We start from the raw sequence: 13553 nt of genomic DNA, 5'->3' as shown, positions 1-13553 counted from the left end.
TTATGTCTGATTAACCTGTATGCTGGTCTTAAGACTGTTCTAAGTGAACTGAACTAGCTGAGACTATTCTAAATCTGTATTATAGAAAGAAAAATGAAAGATTGCCTCATAGATTTACTAAATATACAAGACTTGTATAACAGCACGCCTCACGGTCTCACTGGATCACTTCTATATGCGGCTTATGGCTACCCCAGCCCCTCTTCCACCTCAGTTCTTCCTTTTGAATTTTTCCCTCACGACTATGGAACTCAAGGGGTGGTTGTAATATGGATTTCTCACTACTAGTCTCTTCAGGGGGTTTGTTTTGCTTTCAGATGGATATAACCTCAGTTTGTAGGTAGGGGACCACAGCAGTTTTGATATCTTTCCCAATATACTGGCACCAGAGAACTTTAAAGTAAACCACAGAAATTTATTAACATACACACACCGTCTTCAACTGGGGAATGGGAAATATATACATGGGCTATATTGTATATCAAGCAGTTAACAGTTTCTTCGTAGTTTAGGCTTTATAATATCTAGTTCACTTAGGTCCCTCAGGTTTCACAGATCATACAGCTTTCACTCTCCAACACTATTCTGGGTTGGCCTCTTGGGTATAATGTGCCAAGTCCTTTAAGTCGACTGGTGTCTCTTCTCCCAGCCCTTTAGACTTCTAGACCCACATCTTTCCCTCAACCACCTCTTTAGCTCTTAAGAGAAGTGTCTCTGTGTCTGTGACCTCTCAGGTCTTTTACTGTGACTCTCCTCTAGTCACACACAGCCCTGTGACTGTCTAACTAGAGTGAACAGTGAGCTTTGCTTCTCTCAAAGACTCTCCACAGCTACTGTCTCAGCTCCTTCTCAGACCCACTGCTCTCTTCAGCAGTCTCCCTCAGACTCCGTCTGACACTAACTGCCCTCAGCCGTTAGCTGTCAATCACCTCTGAGAGTTCCGAGCACTCTGGCCCCCACCCTCAGATCACCTGACGCAGGCTCTATGCGTCCTTAGTTTTCTTGTTAACCCATTCATTACCATCACAACTTGAAAAATGTGTTATTGCAGTTGCACTGATGGAAAACTAGGGAAAGTACAGGTTAGTTCAATCAGTTCTCAAGCAACTCAAGAAATGAGCCAGCATATCTAGGTTCTAATGAGTTAATTAACCCTGGAGACACATTTCCACCACTCTCCTCCCAACACATAACACAAACACAGACTCAGAAGAGGTAAACAGCTGGAGCAAGCTGTACGGAAAAAGGAAATAGACCAACGTTCTCAAATAGGCAATCAAATATAATCAGTATTTTTTAAAGTTGCAATTTCACTATTTTATATCCACTGATAATTGTAACATCATTTCTGTATCAGGAGGCTTTCCTGAGGCAACATGATAAAACCACCAAATGCAGTGACCATAAATATGCTATTCTATAATTGCTGACAGAATAACCGTGGTAATAAAGTGTGTTCATTGTATACATGTCACTGTTCTCCTCCAGCAGTGATTGCCTAACATGGGCATGTGTCCAGTTGTCTAAAGACTCTGCAGAGTGGAACTAAGCTGCTTCCCCCTCCCACTAAAACCCATAGAGTCCCTCTCCCAACAACTTGTTTATATCATTGTCTCACAATTAAAGTATCATGAATCACTATCATGGCCCTTTGCCTTAAAAAGGGTGGTTGACATAATTTATGTAACAGCACTGTTGCTATTATTGATGGAGCTATGCATATGAAGCGCAGCAAGTGATAACAAAATGAATGGTTGATTTGCACAAACCAGATCCTCATAACATCTGTCTGATGCTACAAGTATGCTCCTACAATTATGCTCCTTCTATGTACTTTCTGCATGGTTTAACATGTCATGCTTAAATGAGTATGCTTTGTTTCACTTCTGTTACAGATTTCTCCTTGTTTTCACTATATAACATGCCTTGAGTCTCAGTGAGAAAGACGAACTATAAATAATGTAAATACATTTTAAAAGGTACCTTAGGTTACACATTTGGGAATCAAGTGGCATGTAGCTTTTAGTGCTTGTTTGCACTGTCATAATCAGGGATATTACATGAGAAATCACCTATATAGTAGTCCTGCCACATGATTTCATTTCATGCTCTTCCTCTCAGCAAACATGAATGAAAAAAACCAACATCATCATACTTGGGGAGGGAGTGTGGCTCAATTGTACAGCATCTGTTTTGCTTCAACAAGGTCCCAGGTTCAAAGCCCAGCATCTCCAGTTAGAAAGATTAGATAGGTGATGTGAAAGACCTCTTCCTGAGGCCCTCAAGAGCTGCTCCAAGTCGGACTGCTATAACTGGAGCTGGGTCCTTAGCTACTAGTATGGAAATATGCTGCCTATCTGCTGACTTAGAACTCTTGTTTCTGGCTCCATGAAGAGGTTACAGGAAGATGTACGTTTTTCCTGTTTATGCAAATAACCTGCTGTTTTAAAAAGAGGGCAAATTGAAAGTCAGAGCACTGCCCTCAGTCGTGTAAATTTCAGATATTGGAGTATTAATCTCAAAAATAAGAACTCTTCTCAAAGGAAATTAATTCCTACAGGAAATTAATTCCTGCTTCTCAAATATGTCATCTTCCAAAAGGCAGAGATCTTTTGTGTGACAGTACTCACTAGTACTGAGTACTGGCACCTTTGGGTGGAGGCACTTGTCTAAGCCCTAAGGAGGAAATCGGTGGAAACTTTATATATGAGTACAAACAAACAGAAAAAGCATTATCCAAAAGAAAGGTATTCAGATAAACTTCAGTGTTGACTTACTAAAAAATCTTTGAACCATGCATTCCTACTAAACATATTTCTTCTGTTCCACAATTTCTCTTATCAGACACAATCTGTGTTTCTTTGTGACACAGGCTTCATTGTGACAACAGAGTGCCAGCAGCAGTTTGTGCTGGGGCCTTACAGCAGCAACTCTCAGTCACTTCTTTCACTGGACCCTCCACTTCTTTCCCTGAACCAGCTCTTCACTCATGCCTGTTGTGGACAGCACCATGCAGGAATTAGGGCTTTGAGAAATTATCTAACCTTGAGATGCATACCCTGTAGCCATTATCATATAAGCACTGGCTTCAGCATAAAGTAATCATGTGCATGTATGTTCCCGGAAAAATAAGACTACAGAAGTTCAAGCAAATGGACGTCTGGCATGATGCTTCTGTACACTACAACTAAGCTCCAGAGCTATAATCCATCAGAAAGTTATGTTCTTATGTCTTATTTATTTCAACGGAACTAAAGTCCATTTACTTGTAACTTAGCTATATCAAGTTTGACTCCTTTGCTCTTCTTTCTTTCTAGTTAGTACTCTTGTCTTTTGCTCATACCAATATATTTCATTCAACTTGCCTTTTAGACAGCCATTTGTATTCCTGTCAGTTTATATAGGCATTCCCTCAGTACCACAACCCCATGTCCTGTACTCAATTCAAACATAAGTACACTACAAATAATGACAAGTATTAAGCAGCATGACTTATCCGGGCAACTAGTGATCTCATGCCCTGCTGCATTCTAGCCCTTTGCACAAAAGACCCTCAAGCCTCCAAAAATAATGGTCTTGACCCAGAGATGCAATGCAGCACCATAAGTCCACTTAAGTCCAAAGGGTAAATATACTCATCTGCAAAAGCTGTAGTGGACTACCAATTCATTTTTAAACATACTTACTTGGAAACAACAAGTTCATGAAATTGCAAAAAAAACCCAAAACCCCTTATTCCAACCCAATGTATTTAGGATCAGAGCCCTGGGCAAGCAATTACAAAAAGATGCAAAATGTCATTATGTTAGGAGATGCAGCTAATCCAGATGGATTTTTTGTTTGTGCGGAGACTAAGAAACAGGTTTTGTGAAAGCCCTGAGCAGCCTAGGGCAAAGACGAGTAACATAAAGAGATCCCTTTCTTTCTGGACTGTAAGCATCAACCTGTTCTCTATATAATAATATATACAGCAGACAAACAACTGAACATATGTTGCTGCGAGACTGGGAAATTGGTTTCACAACCTTAAAAAAAAAAAAAGCAAAAACTGCCACAATAAATTTAGATTAGTAACTGTTACGTAAAATGCTTCCTTGCAAAATTCGTCAGTATTCTGGTGGTTGAACCAATATTAAAACCAGTGGGGCCCTGCAGACTTTTCATTCCTTGTTCCACATCAACTGTGTAACTTGAAAGGCACCTGTACTTAAAAGCCGCTTGCCCCAGGCCGAAGCGTAGATAGACAAACCACAAATTGAAACAATTAAATGCTTTATGATTCATATAAATACGTGCTTTCGTGCTGATGAACTTAATAGTATACAGTAAAGCAAAACTGAGTTAAATTTTTGCTTATAGTTTTGTGCACATTGCCAAATCCCAGCCATGCTTAGCTAGGGCTACCATATTTTGAAAAGCAAAATTTCCTGATAGACTACTTCAAACAACTGATCTCTATGACCAGGCCTCGGATTCAGCAGGAGCTCACAGGAGCAGAGCTCCTAAACCTTCCTGAGGGTTCCCCCTCCTCCTCCCCACCTTGTCCATTGAATAGAAGGAGCAGCTACATAACAATCCCTGGATGAGCTCCACCACCAATTTTTCTACAAAGCGACCCCTGTCTATGACAAATCTAATTTTAAATACTCCTACTATTTAAGCTGCAGCTTGCCTCCACAGGGGGACTATAAGGCAAAAAGTGGACAATTTCATCCATTTTTTTAAAAAGCCCAAAAGAGGACAGACACCAAAAAAGAGGGCATGTCCTCTAAAAAGAGGTCATCTGGTAGCCCAAACTTAGCAGAAGAGAAAAGAAACACAGAAAAAAATCTGTATGCAGCCATCCAAGAGAGTACTAACGAAATAGCAGAGATCTGTGCAGCAAACTATACTTGCCAAATTATTGGAGATTTTCCAGGTGATGGGTAGGTAATAAAATAAATGAGTTACATTTATTCCTTTCTTGTGAAATGTATGCAGTCAAGGGGCTCTATCTCTGTTCACGGGATCTCACTTTCCCAGCACTGAAACAATATTATCTTTTCAATGAGAAAAGGTTATTCTTTCTGCCACTAGCACAACCACTGCTGCTGCAAGAGCTATGTGGAGTGTGCCTATGCAAGTGTCATGGACTCCTACTGTGCCAAAGACATCACTAATAACAGCCATTAAATACATGCACACACAAGAGACAGCGGCACATACTCTCATTTATTGGTGGAGTGCTTTATTCAGGTGCAATACATATAGTTGTCCTTACTCTAGCTGAAGATGGATTCTCTAATAGATCTTGAAGAACAGGATCTCCTCCTTTCCAGTCCATGACCACACTGTTTGTGAACTTCTGTTTTCTAATGGACGTCATGGCTTTGCAGCATCCTACTGTGCTATTTGCTGTGTAGTGCTATACCATTTACTGTTAACTTTAAAAGCCTCCCCATCTTCCAAAATTTACTTCAGAAAGTTTCACTCTACACTTCCTCACTGGTTGAGTATTTTCCCACTGTGCTGAGCCTGTGCTGGAGCATTCATGAAGCACAGTGGCAAAATGTGAACGTCAGATTAGCTATCCCTTCACCTCCCTCCATTATAGCGGAGCATGGTATTACACCACCGACACCATATAAAGGTTAGCATTAATAAGATCAGACAGAAACTGAGTGATCTTTGGAGAAAGAGAATAGACTTAATATGCCATAATAAAGAATAGACTTTACTGAATAAGTAACTTACTAGTGGTTCAACAAATCAGTATTTTCTTTTTTTCTCCTTTCTCCCATGCATACACTTTCAAGCTCAGACACTTTCTTTTCAAGGTAATGGCTCACTCACTCAAAAACAGTATCTATAAAATGTGGTTCAGTTTACTCAGTTGCAACAGTGAAAACTGAACAAGGCTATTTAATGTAAAATTCAAGGATTATAATCCCATTTATCAGTCCAGCAGACAGGAACACTATTGTATTGACACTGTCAGTACTTTTCCCATGTCCACAAGCCAACGTATGTAAACTTTGTGTACCAAGGAGGGGCAGAGAAAGATAAGGTTTATCATAACTTCCAACCTACCTATAGCTTTTATATTTGGGACATATATTGCTTTGACATTGTAACTTGGTGTGCATGACACACTAAGTCTCAGTGACTACAGAAGCAAGAGCTTCATGAAACTTCAAGAAGCCTGAATGGAAAATTACATCTCCCCAGAGGAGCAATTTTCACTGAAGCAAATCCAAGAGGTCAGACCCAGATGACATCATCTTTTTCTTTTGGGGAAAACAGGTAGAAAGTTTGCTGCATTACTTAGCATGGATGGCCAAGTCCAGCTATTTAAAGAAACCACCTATACATCAGAAAAACTACAGCTATAAAAATGTTCAAATGTAGCACTCCACACACTCTTGCATATCAGGTGTGCATAGTTTAAAATAATAATATGCATTCAAAAAGACAGAAACTTAACAACGTTTCTCAGCCACTAAATTATGCTAAATAAACAACTGCTGAATGGAATGAACACCTGCTTATATGGACTGAATTTACAGCACTGCGTTCAGTAGAAGAATAAAGTGGAATCATACGAGGTGAGGGGGACACAGAAAATTTCCTTCCAACCTCCTTTATAGCTCAGGTTTCTGATCCATCACTGAACCCAAGCAGAGCAACACAGGAAGAAGGGTATGTTTATTTGCCCTCCCCATGCTGTATGTAAAAGTCCTTTTGAAATTGGAGTTTGGACATGTGTACCTGATAGTATGCATGCCGCTCCTCAGTCCCCCCATAAAACCTTTAACCTGTTAGAGAGGCTGCCATTTAGGGTGAATCAATCAAGATTAAAGGAAGCACTTTCCCATCAGTTTTAATCATTCATCCCAAAAGGACTATTTAAACTGCAAAGGTGGGCAGACCATCTACCAGTTTAAAGACTCCTGGAGGAAAATTTAGCTTTGTTATTCATGGCATACATCCTGCCCTCCATCAAGCTATAGCTGCTGAGAAGCAAGAGGTAAGCAATCTATTTCCCTTCAGTCTAATGGCTGCTGTGTAGGGTGAAGGCTTACATCTGTACTCCATGATCAAGGTTACCATACATTTGCAATCTTCTGTCTCCTATATTTGGGCTGTAGCTAAGTCCTGGGAAGAGAGGTATGGGACCAGTTGCCTGACAGCCATAGATGATAAAAGGCCTATCAAGCAACTGTGGCAACATGGGCCTCCACTGAAAGAGAGGCATCCAGGAGCACCCCCAAGCTTTTCACCATCGGCACTGGCTTTAGCAGTATCCCATCAAGGCTTGTGAGCTGGATTCCTGATCTCAGGTCCCCACAACTCAGGTACAGAACCCTCTGTCTTTGCTGGATTTAATTTCAGTTGGCTTTTTTGGAGTCAACCAGTCATGGCTAGCAGTGCCCTGCCCAAGACCTCTGCGGTGGAGTCTGTCCATTCTTCCAACAACAGATACAACCAGGCGGGGCTTTTTTGGTAGAAAAAGCCCAGCAGGAACTTATTTGCATATTAGGCCACACCACCTAACATCATAATTATTACACATAGGACTTTTGCAGGAAAAGCCCTGCAGAAACTCTTTTGCATATTAGACCACACACCCTGATGCCAAGCCAGCCGGAACTGCATTCCTGCTTTTTAAAAAAGCCCTGCAACCGGGTATCAATGTACTGATAGCAACCCAGCCCATACCTCTGGACCAACTGGGCAAGGGGCGCATATAGATGTTAGCACTGGAGAGAGAACAGTTCCCTGCAGCACCCCACATTCCAGTGGGTGTCGCTGGGACAGTTCCCCCTCAATATGAGGGTTCTGATTAGTAACTATGGCTAGTAGCCACTGATGGACCTATCCTCCATGAATTTTTCTAAGCTCCTTTAAAGTTATCCATGCTTACAGCCATCACTATATCAGCTGGCAGTGAATTCCTTGATGAGTAAGGAAGTATTTCCTTTTGTCCATTTTGTTCACCTTTCTGTCATTCCCAGGAAACAGAGCAAGGCAACAGCTTTGCACTGCGAGGTTCAAACAACTGAGATAATTTCAAACAGTTTTAGGAATGTAGGTTATCACATTAAACTTTGCATTAGGAATCATTATGAAAGAATAATTCATTCCTACACCCTCAAAGCCACATGTCCCATATTTGAGGACAGTAAACAGGGTATGGAAAGCTTTCTTAACTTAGATAAAAACATTATATGCAGACATATGGCACTACAGCCAGCAGATAGTCAGCTTGCTTCCTAGATTTATAGTTCAGCCACTTCTTTCACAGAGTTTTTGAAAACTTAAGAGTGGGGTATAATTGTGCCAATTATATATGCAACTTTGTATTTAATTTAGTGCATAAGTAATCAATGTACATATGGCACAAGGAATCAGTTTTTGTGGCATATCTAAATTGCAGCATAAGAGCCCCTAACCTATAGTAAAGTCAGACCTACTGATGTGCCTGTTCACTATTACACTGCTGCCTGCTCCTGAGCCCCACAGACTAGAGGCAAAACCACCCCAACACATAGGAGGCCGCACACTAAAGCAACAGTGTCTCATATTTTGGATTGGGCACATGGCATCCTGGTCAAAAGGATTGGCTACCACTAATTTAGTGGCAAATTGCTGCACTATTTATTGCACTGGTGAGCTGCCCTTTAGAACACAACTGCCTGGAACCTTCCTGCATTGTGAGATCCCATCTCCAGACCTACACTTCAAAGGTCCTGCATGCATGGGCAGAAGCTACAAACAAGGCTAAACTGTGAAGTTCAGAAGAACATTGGATGCAATTTGAGCTCCCTTACTTTATATACCCCTAGATTATCTTAACGCAGGAGACAAGGAGAAAGGAAGCTTTCCTGGAAAGACACAGGTTGACTTCTGTAAGACCCTTTGTCTGAGAAAAGCCAGTCCTATCAAGCAACTAGAAATTCATATGGAACCAGGAAGAGGCCAGCAACATCTGCCAAAAGGCTACAGAATTAAGAGAGGTGTCAAGAATAATTGGAAAAGATGCAGCTGGGAGTAAATATTGAGGGAATTTACCCAAACGTAATCTCACTGGCTAACCAGAGCAGAAACAGGGTGAAAACTGGCATTAGGAACAAGGCAATCTGTGCAAATCCATTGGGAACAAGGATGCCTTTCAAAACAAAGTTTCAAATCTTAAATTCAAATACTCCCTCAAAATATTGATACTCAGAATGAAGGCCACCACTTCCAAAAAGAGGTATTCACCTCTACAGAAAAGACAGTTTACTTGCTAAGGCAAGTGATTTGTTAAGGTCAGGCAACAAGGACAGAGAAAAAGAAAAACAGCATGAGACCATGGGCCTTTACTGACAAACCCACTAGCTCTGTGCGTGTAGCAAAACCAACAACCACAAACAAACATAAAATATTACTTTTTCCTTCTCTAGTCTCACCTTGTAAGGCTGCTGTCCTTTTTTGCTTAATCCCTGTGGCAAGAGCCAAGGGCACAGATGTCACAAAAAGAAGAAAGGGCAGCTTCACAGTCATTTTGGTTCATCCACAAGTAACAATCTGCAAACTGGAAGAAAAATACAAGAGGAAGCATTACCTTTCTGGAGTCCCCTCTTTCAGATTCAGGCAGAAACCTTCAAATCTTGAAATTTCTTGCACTTCCTTCCTGTATACTCCCTGATCTTAGCCATGTTAATCACATGACTATCCAAAAGACTAGCGTTGCCTGTTTAATATCTTTTTTCCTTTCTTATTGTTCAATCCCTGTCCTCCTTTAACAACTTGTTCCATTTCCACCCCCAATCACAGCGTTCCAGGCCTGCACTAGAAAGAGCCGGTGCCTCCCACCTGCTATCATTGCTCCTCCTATCATTCCACCTGCATGCAATGGGAAAACGAAACCAGCAAAACTTAAATAAATAAATAAAACCTGCCCAACCTGTTGGCAGCAAAGCAAGCGACCAGGCATTTGCTCAGTACAAAGCCAGAAGGCAGGTTGCTCAAGAGCTGTGCAGCTGTGAGACTTGCTGCTCTGTGGCACCAGGGCAACAATCCCCAAATCCTGCTGTAAAGCTGCTGCCACAGGGGCAAAAACAGGTAAACATACCTAGCTCTGCTGGGGGGATGCTTTCCTTGGAGGTAAAAGCTGAGACTGCAAGGCAAGGCTAAACCTGTACAGCTACACCATGCCAATGAGAAATATTACCGAATCCAATTACAGTACTAAAAGACTCTAAAATATATATCTGCAACACACACAGAATAAAAATATGCATTCAGAAAGAGGCTATAGGCAATCCTGCTAATGCAGTAGTGTTGAGAAAGAGGCCGCTCAGAGGTGACTTCATGGAGAACAGCTACTTCTCTTAATATCTTGTTTCTCAGTCAGTATAATAAGAGTTAGTGAGAATAGCTGATTGGCAAGCTGCTCTAGACAAATTAGCTGACCATATCCTCTGTTCAATATATAATGTACTGTCTTTAATGAATGCACTCATTCTACTAATCTAATTAAGCAACTGGAGGGGTACAGGTAATTTACTTGTCAGCATTAATCAAGAAGATACTGATTAAAGATGGATAACATAGCTCACTTGCATTTACCAGCTTTCACACAGGTAAGTAACTCTGGTTGGTTCTGCCATCATTTTAAACTGAAGGGTCAGATATGTCACACCTGGCATTTTTTTTGGTTTCCAGATTACATTGTATTCAAATTTTTTCCACCCTTTCCCCCCACTGAGTCGAATGCAAAACAAGGACTGTTTATATATCCCTTTCAAATAAGATAGCTGATGCACCTCACAAAATTAACATAATTATGTAAAACAAAAATAAAATAATTACTCTCATAACAGCAAAAATCAATTATGAGCTTCTGCGAAAGAATCAAAATCAGAGAAACAGCAGAAATAATAATCAAAGTAAACCAAGATTAGGGGGTAGCACCAAAATAAACAATAGAACAGTTTGACTTATTTAGAAAACATCTATGCCACCTGAACAGAAAACTTGTTTAAGACCACTTACAAAATATAACAGCACAAACACTGAACAGTTTAAAATTAGTCTCATGAAACAGTTCTTGGGCTAGAAGCAGAATATAAAAATTATGTTAAAAGAGCAACACCTTAATTAAAAGCAGGAGTAAAATAAATGTTTTGTCCTGGCACATAAGGGCCAAATAAGATGTGAAAGTGAGGACACACGAAAAACTGAGGTGTGAATTGAGGTCAATTAGTTCCAGTTGTGGTGGATGCTACTAGCTTTGACCAGTCATAAATACTATGCTTCCTCTCTATGAAATTTTTACATTTAAAGAAATAAATCTTAAGAAGAACAGGATGCCTCAACCATAAGGCTGTGTTTTTTCCCCATGTAGAGGTGACAGGAATAACTTTTAATGTAGTTCCTCCCTCCCACCCCCGGCTTAGACTCACATCCTGAACTAATTTCATAAAACCCACAGCTTTAGCAGTCATAAAAATATTTCTGGTATACTGCCCATCAGTACAGTATGTAACGATTATGGGCACTAATGCCTGCAACCATTCTACCCCCCTGGAACTCAAAAGTACATTTGTTAGAAAATTTCAAGATATAATTTCTTCAATAGTATAATTTTAACTCAAATTCTTGACAAATTCCATTTTCATTTGTTTGTAAAGGTCACAGCACAAAAAAAATCCAAAAAACACCTAGGTAGAATCTTCCCAGTAGATCACAGATTTCTCCTTTACAAATACATTAATTCAATACAGCTATCAGGCAACTCTGCTATCCTAGAAATCAGACCACACAATTTCAGCTCTGCAATTTCCAAAGGGATCAGTAATTTTCAAAATATTTCCATTTCCTGCCAATTATTCATTTTGTTATTCACTAATAAACTGAAATTCAGTTTTACGAAGACAATCCTCAGCATAAAATGCTGGCTATCTAGTATGTTCTCCCAGTAATCACATTCTATTTTAGGAATTTTTAGAAGCCAGAAGTAGCACTATAGTTTATAGTTTAATAACAAAGAGTAATGACTAAATATACAGCCAGCACATTTAAGCCCCCTCATTTAAATGGGAAATCAGCTGTATGTACAATGCAGTTTTAAAATGGCTACGTGGAAGGTAGGTAGAAGAAAATCCCCTATTCTGAAAGGCTGTGCACATGTTCATTAAGAGATCAAGTCCATAGAGCATATGTTTTTTACCTGCCCATATAATGAGGCAGCTCATGAAAAAGCTAAGCTTGATTATAACAAATTGAATATAATAAATAATAGGACTGCATACCAACTAGCCAAATTCTGTGTGTTGATACTTAGGCTATGGAAATTGTATTGTAACCAGGTTTATATTTTATTATGTTTTATTGTATAAATGTCGGTTATTGTGCAAACGGTAAAACTGACTATATGTTTGGTCAAATGACCGTAATAATAAAAGAAATGAACTGAATATGGTTATAATGAAGCAATTCTACTGCATTCAATAACATTTATTTTTCTATTAATGTTTATGAGATTGCACATTAAAACTGCATAGCTTTGGCTGGATAGTCCTTATTTTTCCCTATTAAAGTACCAACACTGAACCTAAAGCTGCAATCTTAAAATTCCATATAAATAGCACTAGCATTAATTGATCTTACTTCCATGAAAATAGGAGTGTATGCCCTGTTCTTATTTAATTTAGAAGGAAACAAAGGCTATAATTCAATATCCACTTATTTGGAAATAAGCCCTTTTGAATTAAGCGAGATTGACTTCCAAGTAAATTTGTAGCAGACCCACTGGTAGTTTTGAACATTGCCCTCCTAAACAAGTCTACTCAGAATCCTACTCCGGTCTGTTCACGGGCTTAATCCAGTTTTTAGGCTTTCACAATCACAACTAGTTTAGGGAAGCTATACTATAGGGGGCGGGGGGGAGGACTTTCTGTAACCCAATAATGTTACTGCTTAAATAAAAGGCAACAGGTCCTCCCACACTTTGCCCCAATGTAAGATAATACTGTAGGATAATTACTGTCGTCATACAATCTTGAACAGGGACAAACTTTTGTTCCTCACAAAATAGCGTTCTTATATTGTTGGGCTGAGTGAAGAAAGAAATGTAAGTGGTTGCATATACCTTCCTGGATGCGGGAAAAATATTACCGACAAGGGCAGCCTACCTCCATTCAAAGAAGTCATATTAACTGGCCAGGAGTAACCTGCTGCCCGAAGACTGTTGGCTACCGAGGAAATAAAGAAGAAATTTCGTTCTTATTTGTTACCAAAGCAACCCGTAGTCTGCGCTCAGGTAGGCCAAAGGGCAGTTCTTTACACCTCCTTTGGTGGAGCGTTCTGGGTAATGTAGTACAGGAGCTTTCCAAACCAGAGGTTTCTTGAGCGCAAAGACTATATCTCCCAGCATTCCTCGCGATACCTTTTTTTTTTTAGGCTAAACACACCTGAACAGGGTGAGGCTCGTGTTTGTTTTTCTGCAACACAGACGGAGGAAGGAAACAGACGCTATGAGTAACGCAGCTAGTTACAGGCGGCGGCTTATTTAGTAAGGGAGGCTT

At 40.1% G+C, this 13553-nt stretch overlaps 1 protein-coding gene across 4 annotated transcripts in view; it reads right to left on the bottom strand.

The window, feature by feature from the left end:
* The window catches only part of SIGIRR (single Ig and TIR domain containing), a 61043-nt gene extending 47695 nt beyond the window's left edge, over positions 1 to 13348 (bottom strand). Inside the window, exons 1-2 of one of the 4 annotated variants that reach the window (XM_060262187.1) lie at positions 13161 to 13348; positions 9432 to 9556 (exon numbers count right to left, since the gene is read on the bottom strand). The gene's annotated coding sequence lies outside the window, so the exon portion shown is untranslated. Of the gene's footprint in view, positions 1 to 9431; positions 9557 to 9586; positions 9792 to 13117 lie in introns of those variants that run through there. The other 3 variants (XM_060262186.1, XM_060262185.1, XM_060262184.1) reach the window with 3 other exon arrangements.
* Between the last annotated feature and the right edge of the window lie 205 nt (positions 13349 to 13553).

Source organism: Heteronotia binoei, chromosome 21 (assembly GCF_032191835.1).
Source record: "Heteronotia binoei isolate CCM8104 ecotype False Entrance Well chromosome 21, APGP_CSIRO_Hbin_v1, whole genome shotgun sequence".
NCBI classification, from domain to species: domain Eukaryota; kingdom Metazoa; phylum Chordata; class Lepidosauria; order Squamata; family Gekkonidae; genus Heteronotia; species Heteronotia binoei.
The sequence above is the reverse complement of the archived record's forward strand: the minus strand, read 5'-3'. Positions and strand labels throughout refer to the sequence as shown.